The sequence below is a fragment of the Oncorhynchus nerka genome, linkage group LG24, assembly GCF_034236695.1.
Source record: "Oncorhynchus nerka isolate Pitt River linkage group LG24, Oner_Uvic_2.0, whole genome shotgun sequence".
NCBI classification, from domain to species: Eukaryota; Metazoa; Chordata; class Actinopteri; order Salmoniformes; family Salmonidae; genus Oncorhynchus; species Oncorhynchus nerka.
In genome coordinates this window covers 55,541,278-55,560,792 of record NC_088419.1, presented here as the reverse complement: position 1 = coordinate 55,560,792, position 19,515 = coordinate 55,541,278, and the positions used below count along the sequence as shown (strand labels likewise).

Sequence of the window (19,515 nt, the reverse complement as noted above, 5' to 3'; positions counted from 1 at the left end):
AAATCAACCTTATTTTGGATTTGTTTTCATAAATTACTTATCGACATTTCTTGTTGGCACAATAAAAGTGGCTGCTGATAAAAAAATTATATATATATATTTGTAATCAACTAATGATATTGTAATGTGTTGAAATGCGGGCTTTTATCTAGATTTTTTTTATTGCCATAACTAAAGTGACGTTATCATTTGTGCTGCTGGCAGAATAGTACTTTGCGAGAAAAAGGAAGTAGAGTAGCTGGCTAGCAGTTATTAGTCAGCTCGAAAAGACAGCCAGTAGGTTTGAAAAGGATGTACAATTCAACGTATTTTACTACAAGACAGGTTTTAATATTCGGGTAAGATAGCAATAGCAAACAGGTACACCACCTTGTAGATACATAACTTTGCGGGTTGCTTATGTTTTTGACCGTTAGCTAATTTAATTGCGTAATTTTACTGCTTGATTCTGAACGACAACGTCCTTAGCTAACAGGCTAACGTTAGCTGAATGTATTTGGTTAGCCAGTCTTGATTTAATCAACAAGGGAACTACAAAAGCAGCTTTTTAAATTATCCGTCAGTTGTATGCGGGAAACACAATAAGGAAAGGAGTCATCTTAGACGATGAGAAAAACAACTGAACAAGGTAAGATAATGTATGTTTATCTAGTTACAATGCTTGTTCTGAACGTAAGTTTGTCAATGAACAAATCAATGAAATATGGGAAGCAGACCCTAGACAGAATTGTTGTGCCGTATCCAAATCATTTGGTGTAGGAGTTTTAGTGAACTTAGTGTCGCTATAGTAATCAATAGTGATAAGACATTTCACTGCAGTTCATTGATGTCTATAATTCAAGTTACCTCAGTGTCTACTTCCTCTTTGATTCTCATTCCAATGTCCAAAAAAAACAGCCAGACAAGTTTGTAGTGAACTTAATAAAACCCATTTGCCTCTATACATTGTGACAACGAGTGCTCTTGCTCATTGTCTGAGCTTACACACACAAGTGTCGCTGACATACGTTTTATGACACATCTTGGAGCAAAAAAGAGTGGGGTAGCCAAGCTTCAAAGTTAGAGGACTCTCTCCTCTGTAATTCAGTCCCACGTCCTTTCACCTCCACCCAACCACATGCTGCCAAAATCCTCCACAGCATTGTAGCTACATTACTAATGTATGACCTGTGGAAAAACTTAATCACAAACAGAAAAAGACCAAATAGGAACAAGGTCGTTCCATGTCATTTCAGCAAGCCCTGACACCCATCATCTCTTATTACAGAAACAAATTCAGAACAGTTAGAAGCAGATAAGATAAGCATTCTGGAAACATTATTTTGTTGAAATATAATTATATCTCTGAGAAATTAAGGTAATTGATTGCACCCATATTGGCCATAAATTTTTTTTTAGGATTCATATAATTTCGAATAAATATAGTACCTAACACATGATTTGGACCAAACTTTTTTTCTAATGAGTAAGACAACCACGGTACCACTTTTTTATTTTTTTTTTTATTTATTTTTTTTTTTTTTGCATTTGTGGACCAATTCCAATGAATAGGAGGGATTCTTAAAAAAAAAAACCCCACCTGGAACAGCACCATTTAGTGGTCAGAACCTGGTAAAATCAGGATGTAAGCTGGGACATTTACATTTAAATCATTTAGCATCTAAATCTTTTTCAAAGGGTGGAACAGCCACTGTGCATCTAAATCTTTTAAGGATTACTTTATCCTATCCTAGGTATTCCTGAAAGAGGTGGGGTTTCAGGTGTCTCCGGAAGGTGGTGATTGACTCCGCTGTCCTGGCGTCGTGAGGGAGTTTGTTCCACCATTGGGGGGCCAGAGCAGCGAACAGTTTTGACTGGGCTGCGCGGGAACTGTACTTCCTCAGTGGTAGGGAGGCGAGCAGGCCAGAGGTGGATGAACGCAGTGCCCTTGTTTGGGTGTAGGGCCTGATCAGAGCCTGGAGGTACTGAGGTGCCGTTCCCCTCACAGCTCCGTAGGCAAGCACCATGGTCTTGACATAAACCCAACAACTTCAATGACTAATTTCTCTGGACAGGGGGGAAAAAAACATCACCAAATTCACTGAAAATACATTACGTAGGATGAAGAAACAATACTCAGAGCCCCAGCTCCATACTACTTGTCAAACATAGAGAACTGATACTATATACTTGTTGTTGGGATGGGATGTGGGTGTCTTGACCATTTGTTTGGGTTCCTCATGTCTAACTCATTGTTAGAAAATGTTTACTCCAACTTGGATTTTAGGTTATATTTTTAATATAATAATCCTATACATTTTAAATAGCCAACTTGTGTGCAATCAATTAGCTGAATTTCTCAGTGATCAAATTCAATTCAACAAAATAATGTTCCTGGAATACTAATCTCATCTGTTTCTAACATAAACGATTTCAGAACAATCTGAGATGGGGAGTGCCAATCGTCTTTCTTGTGCTTTTTAAGGTGCAAGATCCCAACAGTGAAATTAGGTGGATGTTTAGCTGAAGTCTGTCATTCTTGAACTTGCTATTTGGTGTTATTCCAGTGGGGGTGTGTAATGTGCAAGTCATTTCCTTCTGATGAAATAGTGTATTTACACTTCCCTCTCTAAGCTGCTCTGTTTGCCATGTGTCTGCATTTAGTGGCCCTTACAGCTTCAACTTCTTTGAAAGAGTTCTGTGCTGAACAAGATACAGCGACCATTTTAACCCCTAACTCTGATTAGTAAACCAATGTAATAAATAGAGACTTTGTTTCATAGCTGACTCAAATGCCTTGGAATGTTAAAGATATGAAAGACAGGGTTTCATTTGAATAATTTTCTTCTGGATGCACTGCAGAAAGCACACTGGATCCACATAAAGTTTTTTTTGTTTGTCTTAAGGGCCATATGGCCTCTGGCTCATACACCATTGCCCTACTGTTGTCAGGCTACTGGTGTTGGAAAAGTGGGAGGGTTAAAGCTCAGGGTGATGTTCCATTTTTAGGAGTCGAGTTCTAATTGGCCTAAATAGCCTGGCGGATGCAATTGAGTGGAACTGTGGGTGGAAAGATGATCAACGTAATATATTTATCAGCCAGATATGTCTTGATATTCACTCCATGTACAACACTTTGATAAAGGAATGCTTTGATACATCATTTTACAAGCAGTCTATTCTCTCTGATAGTAGGCTGTGATAGAAAATATTTGCTCCGTGTCTCAGTACATAGGCGAACTTAACAGAAATCCACACTTGTGTTGACTTCATCCACAATCCTTTTTCCTATTTGCACAGGCAACATTGCTTTTGCATAAGCAACTAAGCAGATGGAAAGCTCTTTTCAGAGAAGTCTCATCAGTTTGATTAATTCACCAAAACTAAACTTGTAGGTCTAGCACTTTAATACAGGAACTGTTGTTGTTCCCTGTTTGTCTTATCAAGCACACAGCAGGTTACACAACTGCATTAAATGTTTACACTTTTTTAATTAGGTTATTTCCTAGGCCCTACATTTCTTAGTCTCATACTATAGCCTTAACGAATGATGCTACTGTACAATGAGTGTACAAAACATTAAGAACACCTGCTCTTTCCATGACACTGACAGCTATGATCCCTTATTTATGTCACTTGTTAAATCCACTTCAATTAAGGGAAGGCGACAGGTTAAATAATTTAAGCCTTGAGACAATTGAGACATTGATTGTGTATGTGTGCCATTCAGAGGGTGAATGGACAAGACAAAATATTTAAGTGCCTTTGAACAGGGTATGGTAGTAGGTGCTAGGGACAGCGGTTTGTGTCAAGAACTGCAACACTGCAGGGTTTTTCATGCGCAACAGTTTCCTGTTTGTATCAAGAATGGTCCACCACCCAAAGGCCATCCAGTTAACTAGGCACAACTGTGGGAAGCATTGAAGTCAACATGGGCCAGCATCCCTGTGGAACTTTTTTGTCACCCTGTAGTCCATGGCCCAACGAATTGAGGCTGTTCCAAGGGGGAGGTGCACGCAACTCAATATTAGGATGGCGTTCCTAATGTTTGGTGTACTCTGTGTATGTCGGAGGCTTGAGTGTAAGCCATTGACTGTATGGTGTAGGCCTATTGTGTTTTTAATTGTGCGGATATGTGTTTCCTATTTTTAGATGATGACTCTCAGAAGTGGTTAAGCAAAGTGATGTATATGGGTGGGTGCGTTTAGTGAAGAGCTGAAAGCTGTCTGGGAACCATCTCTAGCGATCTTATCTCCCAAGCCTGTCGTTCTGAGTTTCTCGAATAACTTGGGAATCACCCCCATTTTTCCACGCAGGCCCTAAGCAATGATGACTCATGGCTACGTTGCGAAATTAGGTCAGAGAAAGTATACTGAACAAAAATATAAACACAACATGGAAAGTGTTGGTTTCATGAGCTGAAATAAAAAATCCCAGAAATATTCCATGCGCACAGAAAGCTTATTTCTCTCCGATTTTTTTTGCACAAATTTGTTTAAATCCCTGTTAGTGAATATTTCTCCTTTGACAAGATAATCCATCCACCTGACAGGTGTGGCATATCAAGAAGCTGATTAAACAGCATGATCATTACACAGGTGCACATTGTGCTGGGTAGAGTAAAAGGCCACTCTAAAATGATCAGTTTTGTCACACAACACAATGCCACAGATGTCCCAAGTTGAGGGAATGTGCAATTGGCATGCTGACTGCAAGAATGTCCACCAGAGCTGCTACCAGTGTATTCAATGTTAATTTCTCTACCATAAGCTGCCTCCAACGTCATTTTAGAGAATTTGGCAGTACGTCCAACAGGCCTCAATCATTAGGCCCTAATCTATGGATTTCACATGACTAGGCAGGGGCGCAGCCATGGGTGGGCCTGGGAGGGCATAGGCCCACCCACAAGGGAAACAGGCCCACCCATGGCTGCACCCCTGCCCAGTCATGTGAAATCCATAGACTAGGGCATAATGAATTTATTTCAATTGACTGATCTCCTTTTGAACTGTAACACAGTAAAATTGCTGCCTGTTGCATTTGATATTTTTGCGTAGTTTGTAATTAAGTAGGCCTATGCATGATAAAAAAAGTGAATGTATGTGACTTCATAGATTTGAAACTATTCTGGTTTAATAGGTATCCATGTTTGGACTTGGAGTGTGGAGAAGGATGTGTAGCCCAGTGCTGGTATTGCAGTGTTCTCTGTAACAAACCCTGAAGAGTCCCTCTGCACTTCCATGGTCAGATTTTTTAAAATATTTTTTAATATTTTTTATCCTCCAAATAGTAAAGAATAGGATTTGGGAATCTGATCCTAGATCTGTTGTTCTCTTGTTAGAAACACTAATGAGTCCCCCAGCTCCCCCAGTCTGTTTATATGCTGCCTGGTCTACCTGTAGAAGTAGTCAAAGCCACCTGCCCTCACATGATACTATGCAACAGTCTCAGCAGTTATTCAGTGGCATTGAAATTATTTTAGAAGATGAAAGGACTTAAACTCACACAATTGCAGGATTTGAGACTGCGACCAAAACAGTAGACCCTTTGACATGGCGATGCGACATCAATTTTAAAATTGGTCGCTAGGGTGGCAGTGAATTGTTTTCATTGGTCACATGTTTTTTTTCAAGTTTACAATTAGCTTTTTATTTTTATTATCAAGATGTAAACAGTAATGGGTATGCAAACCAGGTATAAAAGTTTGTTCCAAAGTCATATTTAAATCTTAGCGATGGACAATTCAGTCATGAACTGTTTAAATAAAAACATTTCTAAAGGCTTTCCCAATTAAATGTTGTAAACTCTGCCATTACATTGTGCAGTACAAAAACACTGCTAGTCAAACACAGGTCTCTTGTAGGGTGCGCAATTTAATTAATGGGAAACTCCACCCTCCACATTGGGGGGGATTGCTCCCAGACTGCAAAAGTTGTTTTCTGATGTCGTTGTTATGGACTTAGAACGTAAAAAGGTGTGTGTGTATACACTGCTCAAAAAAATAAAGGGAACACTAAAATAACACATCCTAGATCTGAATGAAGTATTCTAATTAAATACTTTTTTCTTTACATAGTTGAATGTGCTGACAACAAAATCACACATTATCAATGGAAATCAAATTTATCAACCCACGGAGGTCTGGATTTGGAGTGACACTCAAAATTAAAGTGGAAAACCACACTACAAGCTGATCCAACTTTAATGTAATGTCCTTAAAACAAGTCAAAATGAGGCTCAGTAGTGTGTGTGGCCTCCACGTGCCTGTATGACCTCCCTACAACGCCTGGGCATGCTCCTGATGAGGTGGCGGATGGTCTCCTGAGGGATCTCCTCCCAGACCTGGACTAAAGCATCCGCCAACTCCTGGACAGTCTGTGGTGCAACGTGGCGTTGGTGGATGGAGCGAGACATGATGTGCTCAATTCGATTCAGATCTGGGGAACGGGCGGGCCAGTCCATAGTATCAATGCCTTCCTCTTGCACGAACTGCTGACACACTCCAGCCACATGAGGTCTAGCATTGTCTTGCGTTAGGAGGAACCCAGGGCCAACCGCACCAGCATATGGTCTCACAAGGGGTCTGAGGATCTCATCTCAGTACCTAATGGCAGTCAGGCTACCTCTGGCGAGCACATGGAGGGCTGTGCGACACCCCCCCCCCAAAGAAATGCCACCCCACACCATGACTGACCCACCGCCAAACCGGTCATGCTGGAGGATGTTGCAGGCAGCAGAACGTTCTCCACGGCGTCTTCAGACTGTCACGTCTGTCACGTGCTCAGTGTGAACCTGCTTTCATCTGTGAAGAGCACAGGACGCCAGTGGCGAATTTGCCAATCTTGGTGTTCTCTGGCAAATGCCAAATGTCCTGCACAGTGTTGGGCTGTAAGCACAACCCCCATACCACCCTTATGGAGTCTGTTTCTGACCGTTTGAGCAGACACATGCACATTTGTGGCCTGCTGGAGGTCATTTTGCAGGGCTCTGGCAGTGCTCCTCCTGCTCCTCCTTGCACAAAGGTGGAGGTAGCGGTCCTGCTGCTGGGTTGTTGGCCTCCACGTCTCCTGATGTATTGGCCTGTCTCCTGGTAGCGCCTCCATGCTCTGGACACTACGCTGACAGACACAGCAAACCTTCTTGCCACAGCTCGCATTGATGTTCCATCCTGGATGAGCTGCACTACCTGAGCCACTTGTGTGGGTTGTAGACTCCGTCTCATGCTACCACTAGAGTGAAAGCACCGCCAGCATTCAAAAGTGACCAAAACATCAGCCAGGAAGCATAGGAACTGAGAAGTGGTCTGTGGTCACCACCTGCAGAACCACTCCTTTATTGGGGGTGTCTTGCTAATTGCCTATAATTTCCACCTGTTGTCTATTCCATTTGCACAACAGCATGTGAAATTTATTGTCAATCAGTGTTGCGTCCTAAGTGGACAGTTTGATTTCACATAAGTGTGATTGACTTGGAGTTACATTGTGTTGTTTACGTGTTCCCTCAATTTTTTTGAGCAGTGTGTGTGTGTGTATATATATATATATATATATATATATATATATATATATATATATATATATATATATATATATATCTCTGAGCAAAAAAGAAATGTCCCTTTTTCAGGACCCTGTCTTTCAAAGATCATTTGTAAAAATCCAAATAACTTCACAGATCTTAATTGTAAAGAGTTTAAACTCTGTTTCCCATGCTTGTTCAAAGAACCATAAATAATTAATGGACATGCACCTGTGGAATGGTCGTTAAGACACTAACAGCTTACAGACGGTATGTAATTAAGGTCACAGTTATGAAAACTTAGGACACTAAAGAGGCCTTTCTACTGACTCTGGAAAACTCAAAAAGAAAGATGCCCAGGGTCCCTGCTCTTGTGCGTGAATGTGCTTTAGGCATGCTGCAAGGAGGCATGATGTGGCCAGGGCAATAAATTACAATGTCCGTACTGTGAGACTCCTAAGACAGCGCTACAGGGAGACAGGATGGACAGCTGATTGTCCTCGCAGTTGCAGACCACGTGTAACAACACTTGCACAGGATCGGTACATCCGAACATCACAACTGCGGGACAGGTACAGGATGGCAACAACAACTGCCCAAGTTACACCAGGAACGCACAATCCCTCCATCAGTGCTCAGCCTGCCCGCAATAGGCTGAGAGAGGCTGGACTGAGGGCTTGTAGGCCAGTTGTAAGGCAGGTCCTCACCAGACATCACTGGCAACAACGTCGCCTATGGGCACAAACCCACCGTTGCTGGACCAGACAGGACTGGCAAAAAGTGCTCTTCACTGACGAGTCGCGGTTTTGTCTCACCAGGAGTGATGGTTGGATTTGCGTTTATCGTTGACGGAATGAGCGTTACACCGAGGCCTGTACTCTGGATCGATTTGGAGGTGGAGGATCCGTCATGGTCTGGGGAGGTGTGTCACAGCATCATCGGACTGCGCTTGTTGTCATTGCAGGCAGGCAATCTCAACACTGTGTTACAGGGAAGACATCCTCCTCCCTCGTGGTACCTTTCCTGCAGGCTCATCCTGACATGACCCTCCAGCATGCCAATGCCATACTGCTTGTTCTGTGCGTGATTTCCTGCAAGACAGGAATGTCAGTGTTCTGCCATGGCCAGCGACGAGCCCATTGAACACGTCTGGGACCTGTTGGATCGGCGGGTGAGGGGCTAGGGCCATTACCCCCCGTGACATCTCACAGCAAGAATGGGCAAATCTGGTGCAGTCCATGAGGAGATGCACTGCAGTACTTAATGCATTTAGTGGCCACACCAGATACTGACTGTTACTTTTGATTTTGCCCCCCCTTTGTTCAGGGACACATTATTCCATTTCTGTTAGTCACATGTCTGTGGAACTTTTTCAGTTTGTCTCAGTTGTTGAATCTTATGTTCGTACAAATATTTACACATGTTAAGTTTGCTGACTTAGTTTTTTTTTTGCTGAGTGACATTGCTATACAAAATGGGATTTTCTTTTTTTGAGAGTGAATCTGATTAAACTCAGATACCTGGAACAATAATTGGCATGGGCCTTCAGATCTTCAGTTCCACAGCTGCACCATTGAGAACATATTGACTGGCTGCATTCCGCTTGGCATCCGACTGCAAGGCGCTACAGAAGGTGGTGTGTACGGCCCAGTACGTCACTGGGGCCGAGCTCCCTGCCATCCTTTGCCTGGCTAGCTCAATTGGTAGAGCATGAGACTCTTAATCTCAGGGTTGTGGGTTCGTGCTCCACGTTGAGCGCTCTGTTTGGGGCTCCTGAGTGGCGCAGTCATCTAAGGCACTGCATCTCAGTGCTGTAGCCGTCACTACAGACCTTGGTTCGATTCCAGGCTGTGTCGCAACCGGACGTGATTAAGAGTCCCATAGGGCGGCACACATTTGGCCCCGGGTTGTTAGGGTTTTTCCCAGGGGGGCCGTCAATGTAAATAAGAATTTGTTCTTAAATCACTTGCCTAGTTGTTATTATTATTATTATTATTATTATTATTATTATTTTTTGTTACATATGTATATATTTCACACACACAGGCGGTTTCAGAGGAAGGACCTAAAAATGGTCAGACTCCACCGAAGTCATAGAACAGTCTATCTGCTACCGCACGGCAAGCATAACTGATGCTCCAAGTCTGGAACCAACAGGACCCTGAACAGCTTCTACACCTAAGTCATAATACTGCTAAATAGTTAACCAAATACCTAGCCGGATGATCTGCATTGACCCCCCCGGACTAACTCTTCTGACTCGTCACATACGCTGATGCTACTGCTTATTATCTATCCTGTAGCTTAGTAACTTTGCCCATACCCATATGTACAGTGCCTTCAGAAAGTATTCATACCTGTGGACTTATTCCATATTTTGTTGTTAGTCTGAATTCAAAATGGATTTTGTCACCCATCTACACAATACCCCAGAATGAAAAAGTGAAAACATGTTTTTAGAGATGTTTGCAAATTTATTAACAATGAAATAGAGATCTCTTTAACTATACTTTGTAGAAGCATTTAAATGATGCTTTCCCGGGCCAGTATTCTTGTCATTTGGGCCAGTAGCTTTCAGTTGGCACTGGCAAATTTACCTGAATGTCAAGCCCTGCAAGGGCATGCTAATTTAAAAGATGGCTAGTCATTATTAGCCTGGTTCTGTATAGAATGCAGGTACATTTATGGGACACGGGTCATTATCGTTGCACAGTGTCAAAAAATCGGTATGACCAGATCAAGCGCTGGTGCCATCAACTGGAAAAAGTTTGTTTGGAACCCTGACTTGGAGAGGAGCTGCTGCCTTGAAATGACAGTTCTGTAATAAATAGGCTAGGCCAAGTTGTGACTACTTTGAAAAGACATCTAAATCTAATGGAACTGTTAAGTCACTAGAGAAATGAGAATGAATCAGCCCTAAGTTACTATGTGATAATATTGCTGAGGACATTTCTTGGCATGAAGGTCGTGGACACGTAGAGGCCTGTCTTTGTGTTTTTCAGGGAGGCTGTTTTCTTCCTGTCTCCTGTTGAAGAATACTGGGATGGGCAGGGAGGAGTGATCCTTTGTTAGTGTAGTTTACCTTTAGGCTTTCATTGTAAGTAAGAATTTGTTCTTAAATGACTTGCCTAGTTTAAATAAAGGTTAAATAAAAACCTTTCAGTTCCCTCACCAAGTAACTCATTCACTGTCCATAGGCTAGTGTTCAAAAAAGGTGACAAGTTGTCATTATGTAGGCATATTACAGTAATGCACTCCTTTAAGAACATCTGTCCCAATTTATATTTGCATTAATTCCAAGTACAGTATAGGAGTTTGTACCAGCATTGAACTGGTAATTTCTGAAAAGGTTGTCCAATATAGGCTAGAATATGGAGTTGTTCTTGCAGGTGTTGGGCCCAGGTCCTCTGTCTGTGATTGGCTGAGGTTTTGGTCAGAGCGGGCCTCTAATCCAGAGGAGCGTTGCCTGCAGTATATTGACAGGAATGCTCCTGGGTGTGTCGTTTTGTGGGGAGAAAGGAGAAAAAGAGCTTTGAATTCTGCAGTAAGCAGCTAACCAAGCTATGTGGTGCGGATTTGGCGACAACGTGTTTTTTTTTGGTACTTTTTAAACGTATGGAAAACGCTTAAGCTGGAGACAGAACTTGGACGGCACTCCAGAATCCTGCTGGCAACTCTGATCTCTCAATGTGGGCAATCTGAATTTATTGCGAGTTTATAAATAGCTGCAATTGCAGTGTATAAGTGAAAAAGCAAGACTATCAATTTGAAGGGATATATTTGTTTGGGGCTGTTGTACTGAGCCTTCATTCAGGCCACCACAGCCATCATAAAATAACATGCACATAATGAAGTAAAACATAATGACGTCATGATGATGAATGATCAAAGACTGAACTAGGTGTTTAGCTGGAGTTTTAGTGTAGCTTAATGTTCATCCACAAAATGTAGCAATTTTCTAGCAGAGTGACGTGTGAAGTGTGTGAGTCATGGACAGGTGACTGCATTTAAAAGCCACTTGTCGCATCATGCACGTCAAAGAGTTATCCCAGAAGATGGCGTAGGCTTAGACAACATCTTAATATGCACTTTCAAAGACCACATCACAGGTTTAGGGGCAGCCCCTGTAGACATTTTCCTTGGTTGTCTTGTCCAGACAGGGAGGGAGGTACCCAAACAGGTACTGGTAGTGTTTTTAAATATTCTATTCCTGTAGACTAGGCCATTCTACATTTATAAATAATATACTGTAAAATTAGTATCCCAGGTCAAGTAGAGACTATTGGACCATGGCTCTACACCCACCCACTAGCGGTTCGGTCCCTGAGCTTAGCTCTCTCAGGAAGAGCGCTGTCTGGCCGTGTGTGTGGTGTGGACAGGATGACTGGTTGTTTGCCCTGGTGAGAAGTAATGCATTCCCCCCTCTATCCTTTGTGGTCAGTGAGCCAGGCCCAGAGACATGACAGGCACTCCCCTGCACCAGACCCAGTCCTAGCATCCACCTTAAACCTGGCTACTCCAGAATCACAACGATCGGTCAAGGCCACCCTGTTTTCTCCATTTCTTCTGACTAGCAGTACAGGTCCTGGGTGCGCTTTGGTTTCCTGTTTTAGAACATTAGCCTGATATTGATGCTTCATAAACTTTAGTATTGCTGTAATATGTCCATGGCTGAGTTACTTGAATTGGTTGCGATGTGAAAAGTTACATCTATGAAGTGACGTGAATTATTCCCCCACTGCTCCTCATGATGGTGATGATGAATATCAGTGGCCTGTTCCAGTGCCACAGTTCCAAGGTTCCTCTGGAGACCAAGGCCCAGTAAATAAACACTGTGTACTTGAGAGAACACAGAGAAAATAACACGAGGCTAAAGAGACCCGTTCATAATGGAGCTCCCACCCACCATTTTGACTTGACGATTAATGACGTCACCGTTGCAAAGGAGGGACATTTTTGAAAAAATAAATAAATCAGCCAGGCGAGGCAATAATAGTGACGAATGATTCCCATTGAATGTGCCAGCTAGTCCAGCAACGCCAGTCAGTGTGACTGAACTGAACTCTGTATATGTTCCAGGCTGCAGCTCGAGCTGGCTGCGTAGTGAGGGATGCCTTAACGATTATGGTGAGTGATGGGCGGGAAAGAACAGAAGACCTACCGTAGACTCAGTGTTTAGTATTGCCCGGGTTCACCTGGTTGCGTTTGCTTGTAATCTATTTTTACCTTTGTTCAAGTCTGTCTGTTCACGGCTGAATGTCTCCATGTATGTTATGTTTTCATGGAAGATTCTATATCTTGCTGAATGGTAATATAATTGACATTTTAGGGTCATTTGGGGCGGCCGGTAGCCTAGTTGCAAGATCGAGTCCTCGAGCTGACAAGGTAAAAATCTGTTCTGCCCATGAGCAAGGCAGTTAACCCACTGTTCGTTCCTAGGCCGTCATTAAGAATTTGTTCTTACCTTTATTTAACTAGGCAAGTCAGTTAAAATACATTTTTAAAAAGGATCCATATGGAAGTGGCACTGTCAGCAGGCCTAGGCTGTAGGCCTAGACCACATTTTATGGTTCGGGGCAACATTGTGGTTTTGAGATGGTATTCTAGTTCAGCAAAATTAACTGACTTACCAAAACAATGTGCTTGAAGCCGTTTAGATCATGGTCAGTAAAGTGACAAACTCTTTGTGGATTTTCAAGGAGAGAAAGGAGTTATCCTTTCTAAAATGGTTGTAGTCGCACCTTTTTAGTGCAGGAACCCGACAGGGCACCCAAACATCACCAGGGGCACGCCACAGTGAAGACTGCTCCACTGCCCTATAGGAAGAGATTACACAAGCCCTCCTTGGTAACAGACAAGCTCCTTATATCAACATGCTGTTTTATGGCAATCCCGGTTGAACACATGGTTTAGTCTGATGGGGTGTGGTCCGGGTTTAGTACTTGACCTTAAGCTCCTGTCTTCAGAGCATTGTCTACTAGGAGTAGGAGTGAGGGAGTATGGGAGGGCTTAGCAAGGGGGGAGGGAACAGTTAGTGGCTATTCTGGTGCCACAATGGAGTCATGTGTTTTTAGAGCAGAGGCCCACATGAGTGCTCCCGCACAATATCCTCTCTGTCTGCCTCCTTGCCACAACTTCCCATTCACCTCCTGAGTTCTGCCACTTGACGCTCACAGCTGCTCCCTCCACGCCTCCCCCTATTCTTGCCCACGTCTTGAGAGAAGAATACCCCCCCCAGTCTCTTTGCTCAGGCTTATTCAGGAGGGATGCAGCATTACAGAATGTACAGACATGTTTCGATGGGATGTCGATTGAACAGTTGTCAGCTCCAGAGGCCTCTAACTGTAAATAGTCTGCTCTATGGTTTATTTCTCTCTTCAAAATTCTGCTCCACACTGACCTAACCCCCACCAGGTCTGAGCAGTTTTAAGGGCAAAAGGCAGGATGTCCTGAGCCATTGAATGCTCTGGATTTCCTTATTGTAAAGGTAATGTTTCATGTGACCGCATTGAGTTGTTTCGGCTCATCCGCCTGACTGAAGGCACATTTCCCCTTTAACGCCGTCATCCCCATCCATTCAAGCTGCCTTCTGGTTAAAATAATCTTCTGCTGGGAACTCCTCTATTCTCATGCATGCAGGTCCTCTGGATTGAAAGTTGTGATTAAACCTCGTTGGTCTGCTGCGTGTGGTTTATAGACTTGTTAGCTGACAACGTCCCAAACGATGGGGCAGAAGTCTGTTGTGTTATGATTCTGGACGGTCAGATAACTGGCAACAAGGACAAGAAGTTTCTATGTTGGGAATCGTAGGTGGCTTGTTTCAGCTCATTGTATCTTGTTATTGATACCTTGTTTTGACTCCTGACACATCTATACTAATATGGCAAAAATTCACTGCTAACCAACAAAATGTGATGTCTCAAATGCATCACTACAGTTACTTGTCACATGCATTATAAACAACAGGTGTAGACTAACAGTGAAATGCTTAATTATGAGTAGCGCTGTTAAGGTGACCGTATAACCGCCACAACGGCGGTCACGAGTCATGACTGCAGTCAAATTCCACTTCACTGTTTAGTCATCGTAATTGGGCTTCTCCAAGAGCTGACGCTGCTGATGGTCATTATTAGCCTACCAAACTTGCTAACTGCCTGGTACTCAGCACTACATTTGATTTATTTATTTAACCTTTATTTAACTAGGCAAGTCAGTTAACTTCTCTACCGTCCCATCTCGACAACTTCCGGTGAAATTGCAGTGTGAAATTCAAATTATAGAAATATTTAACATTCATGAAAATACAAGTGTCATACATAAAGCTTAACTCCTTGTTAACCTCTTGGTGTTAGGGGGCAGTATTTTCATTTTTGGAAAAAAACGTTCCCGTTTTAAACAGGATATTTTGTCAGGAAAAGATGCTAGAATATGCATATAATTGACAGCTTTGGATAGAAAACACTCTAACGTTTCAAACTGTAAAGATATTGTCTGTGTATAACAGAACTGATGTTGCAGGCGAAAGCCTGAGAGAAATCCAATCCGGAAGTGCCCCAGGTTTTGAAAGTGCTGCGTTCCAATGACTCCCTATATGGCTGTGAATGTACCATCAACGAGCTTACGCTTTCTGCGTATTCCCCAAGGTGTCTACAGCATTGTGACGTAATTTTACTCATTTCTGTTGAAGAATAGCTGTATGGGGACACATTGCGTAAGTGGTCACATGGTGACTCCGAGAGAGATTCTTGCGTAAAGTGCAGAGGTAGCCATTACTCCACTCGGTCCTAGAGAAAAAGGAATTGTCCCGACGGATATATTATCGAATAGATATTAGAAAAACACCTTGAGGATGGATTCTAAACAACGTTTGCCTTGTTTCTGTCGATATTATGGAGCTAATTTGGAATATATTTCGGCGTTGTGGTGACCGCAATTTCCGGGCGATTTCTCAGCCAACCGTGAAGAACAAACAGCTATTTCGCCTAGAAAAATATTATTTTTTGAAAAAATTAACTTTGGCTATCTACCTGGGAGTCTCGTGAGTGAAAACATCCAAAGTTCATCAAAGGTAAACAATTTAATTTGATTGATTTTCTGACTTCCGTGACAAGTTTGCCTGCTGCTAGCAAGGCATAATGCTATGATAAACTTACACAAATGCTTGTCTAGCGTTGGCTGTAAAGCATATTTTGAAAATCTGAGATGACAGGGTGATTAACAAAAGGCTAAGCTGTGTTCTAATATTTCACTTGTGATTTTCATGAATAGGAATATTTTCTAGGAAGATTTATGTCTGTTGCGTTATGCTAATTAGTGTCTGATGATAACGTTCCCGTTCCCGGGCTTTACGGCGAAAGCACACCATGCAATTATCTGAGGACAGCGCCCTGCATTCAAAAGCATGAAAAACATTTTTCAACCAGGCAGGTGTGCCATGAACGTCAGAAATAGAGATATAATAAATGCCGTACCTTTGAAGATCTTCTTCTGTTGGCACTCCAAAAGGTCCCAGCTACATCCTTTTGTTCGATAATGTCCTTCTTTATATCCCCCAAAACTCAATTTAGCTGGCGTGCTTCATTCAATAATCCACCGGTTTCCCTCCTTCAAAATGAATCTCAAACGTTACCAATAAACTTCTACAAACAAGTCAAACAACGTTTATAATCAATCCTCATGTACCCTAATATATAAATAAACAATAAAATTAAGGCAGAGAATCGTTATTGTTTTTACTGGAGATAAACAACAAAAATTATGCTCTCATCCAAATTCTAGCTCATTTTTCCAACAACAAGCCTGAAACTCTTTCTAAAGACTCACATCTAGTGGAAGCCCTAGGAACTGCAATCTGGGAGGATTTCGCCGAATAATAAACATGACAGCCATTGAAAACAGTGGTAGGCTGAATTTTGGGGGGGATGGTTTGTCCTCGGTTTTTGCCTGCCATATCAGTTCTGTTATACTCTCAGGCATTATTTGAACAGTTTTAAAAACTTTAGAGTTTTCTATCCAAATCGACCAATTATTACCATATCCTAGCTTCTGGGCCTGAGTAACAGGCAGTTTACTCTGGGCACGCTTTTCATCCGGATGTCTAAATACTGCCCCCTACCCCAGAGAGTTTAAGAGTGAATTCATATTTACAATGATGGCCTAGGAACAGTGGGTTATAACTGCCTTGTTCAGTGGCAGAATGACAGATTTTTACCTTGTCAGCTCGGGGATTCGATCTAGCAACCTTTCGGTTACTGGCCAAACGCGCACCACACAGTCGGTGCCTGTATTTAGTTCATGCTAGTGAGGTCCGAGAATCCACTCTCCCATAGGTACGTGGTTGCAAAGGGCATCCGTGTCTTAACAGCGTGATCACAGCCCAATCCAGAAATCTGGCAGTGGCTTCTGATTTTTAAATTCAATTTTCACAGAACCGCTTGTTGCAATTTTGATGAGGCTCTCTTGTTCAGATATTGATAAGTGGACTGGAGGCAGGGCATGAAAGGTATAACGAATCCAGTTGTTTGTCGTCATTTTGGAAAGTACCTGCGTAATTGCGCACCCAACTCACTCTGGTGCTTCGCTATGCCACATTTGACATTGTCCGTAAGCTTTGAGTTAATTTGCACACAAAATCATACAATGATGGAAAGACCTGTGTGTTGTCCTTGTTAATGCAGACAGAGAAGAGCTCCAACTTCTTAATCATAGCCGCAATTTTTGTTCCGCACATTGAATATAGTTGCGGAGAGTCCCTGTAATCCTAGATTCAGATCATTCGTGCGAGGAAAAATTCCCACCCAGATAGGCCAGTCGTGAGAAACTAGTCGTCATGCAAGCGTTAAGACAAGTGAAAAGTATGGTCAGTGAAAACTTTAAGATCATCTCAATTAAAACATGTTTATACTTTGCCCCTTGATAACCAGCGCACTTCTGTATGTTGTAGAAGTGTTACATGGTCGCTGCCCATATCTTTGTAAAGTGCAGAAAATACGAAAGTTCAGGGGCCTTGCTTTAACAAAGTTAACCATTTTCACTGTAGTGTCCAAAACGTTTTTCAAGCTGTCAGGCATTCCCTTGGCAGCAAGAGCCTCTCAGTGGATGCTGCAGTGTACCCAAGTGGCGTCGGGTGCAACTGCTTGCACTCGCGTTACCACTCCACTGTGTCTCCCTGTCATGGCTTTTGCACCATCAGTACAGCTACCAACATGAGCAGCAGCTACGTTTGGCTACATATACGGACCGTTAGTGGAATTCCCGCGAGAGAGTAATGGTTAATAGGTTTGGATGTTAATTATTTGACTAGGCTACCTGTATTTGACATTGTGTTAATTCGTTGAACACTAGATGGTTAATTAAATTGTATTTTTTGCAGTGAAACAAGCCTACTCAGGCAGGGGGCGCATCACCCAAATGTATAGCTCTGTTGGAAATATAAATGGACTTTTGAAATGTATTTAAAAATAAATAAATGGGAATCTTATTTGGATTACCCACGATGGCATTGCGCGTACCCCAGTTGTGGGAATACCTGACATAAACTGTAGGCTTGTTCATTTATCTGACAAGATTTTATATTGTAGAATTTTTATAGTAAGCTGAATAAAGTAGAAAGGATATTTTTCCCATTCCGGAGCGAGTGCACATATGAAGTGGCTCTGAGCATAAAAGTGATAATTTGAAACGGGTCCTATACGATAGACTTAGTTGTGAATGATAGACCTTAATGGCTTAGAAATCCAAATTATATATATTGGCCTGCATGACGCTAGGATTTGAGAAATTTGCATCTCAACTAGAGGTCGACCGATTAATCGGAATGGCTGATTAATTAGGGCCGATTTCAAGTTTTCATAACAATCGGAAATCTGTATTTTTGGGAGCCGATTTTGCCGAATAAAAATAAGTTTTATACCTTTTTTTATTTAACTAGGCAAGTCAGTTAACACATTCTTATTTTTAATGACGGCCTAGTGGGTTAACTGCCTCATTCAGGGCAGATTTTCACCTTGTCAGCTCGGGGCATTCAATCTTGCAACCTTACTGTTAACTAGTCCAACACAATAACGACCTGCCTCTCTCTCGTTGCACTCCACAAGGAGACTGCCTGTTACGCGAATGCAGTAAGCCAAGGTAAGTTGCTAGCTAGCATTAAACTTATCAAAAACAATCAATCATAATCACTAGTTATAACTACACATGGTTGATGATATTACTTGATATTATCTAGCGTGTCCTGCATATAATCTGACTGAGCTGTGGTAGGCAGAAGCAGGCGTGTAAACATTCATTCAAACAGCACTTTCGTGCATTTTGTCAGCAGCTCTTCGTTGTGTGTCAAGCATTGCGCTGTTTATGACTTAAAGCCTATCAACTCCCGAGATGAGGCACTTTCCCTTCTGTCTATTTTTCAATCAAATCAAATCAAATGTATTTATATAGCCCTTCGTACATCAGCTGATATCTCAAAGTGCTGTACAGAAACCCAGCCTAAAACCCCAAACAGCAAGCAATGCAGGTGTAGAAGCACGGTGGCTAGGAAAAACTCCCTAGAAAGGCCAAAACCTAGGAAGAAACCTAGAGAGGAACCAGGCTATGTGGGGTAGGCTACTTCAGTTTAATTGAGGATACAGTGGGGCAAAAAAGTATTTAGACAGCCACCAATTGTGCAAGTTCTCCCACTTAAAAAGATGAGGTCTGTAATTGTCATCATAGGAACACTTCAACTATGACAGACTAAATGAGAAAAAAAAATCCAGAAAATCACATTATAGGATTTTTAAAAATGATTTTATTTGCAAATTATGGTGGAAAAAACAAGTATTTGTTCACCTACAAACAAGCAAGATTTCTGTCCCTCACAGACCTGTAACTTCTTCTTTAAGAGGCTCCCCTGTCCTCCACTCGTTACCAGTATTAATGGCACCTGTTTGAACTTGTTATCAGTATAAAAGACACCTGTCCACAACCTCAAACAGTCACACTCCAAACTCCACTATGGCCAAGACCAAAGAGCTGTCA

The 19,515-nt window shown here is 42.2% G+C and overlaps 1 protein-coding gene across 1 annotated transcript in view; it reads left to right on the top strand.

The window, feature by feature from the left end:
• Positions 1-230: 230 nt before the first annotated feature.
• Positions 231-19,515, top strand: part of LOC115108211 (unconventional myosin-IXb-like) — a 96,401-nt gene continuing 77,116 nt past the window's right edge. The window contains 1 exon segment of the mRNA XM_029632284.2: positions 231-628. The gene's annotated coding sequence lies outside the window, so the exon portion shown is untranslated.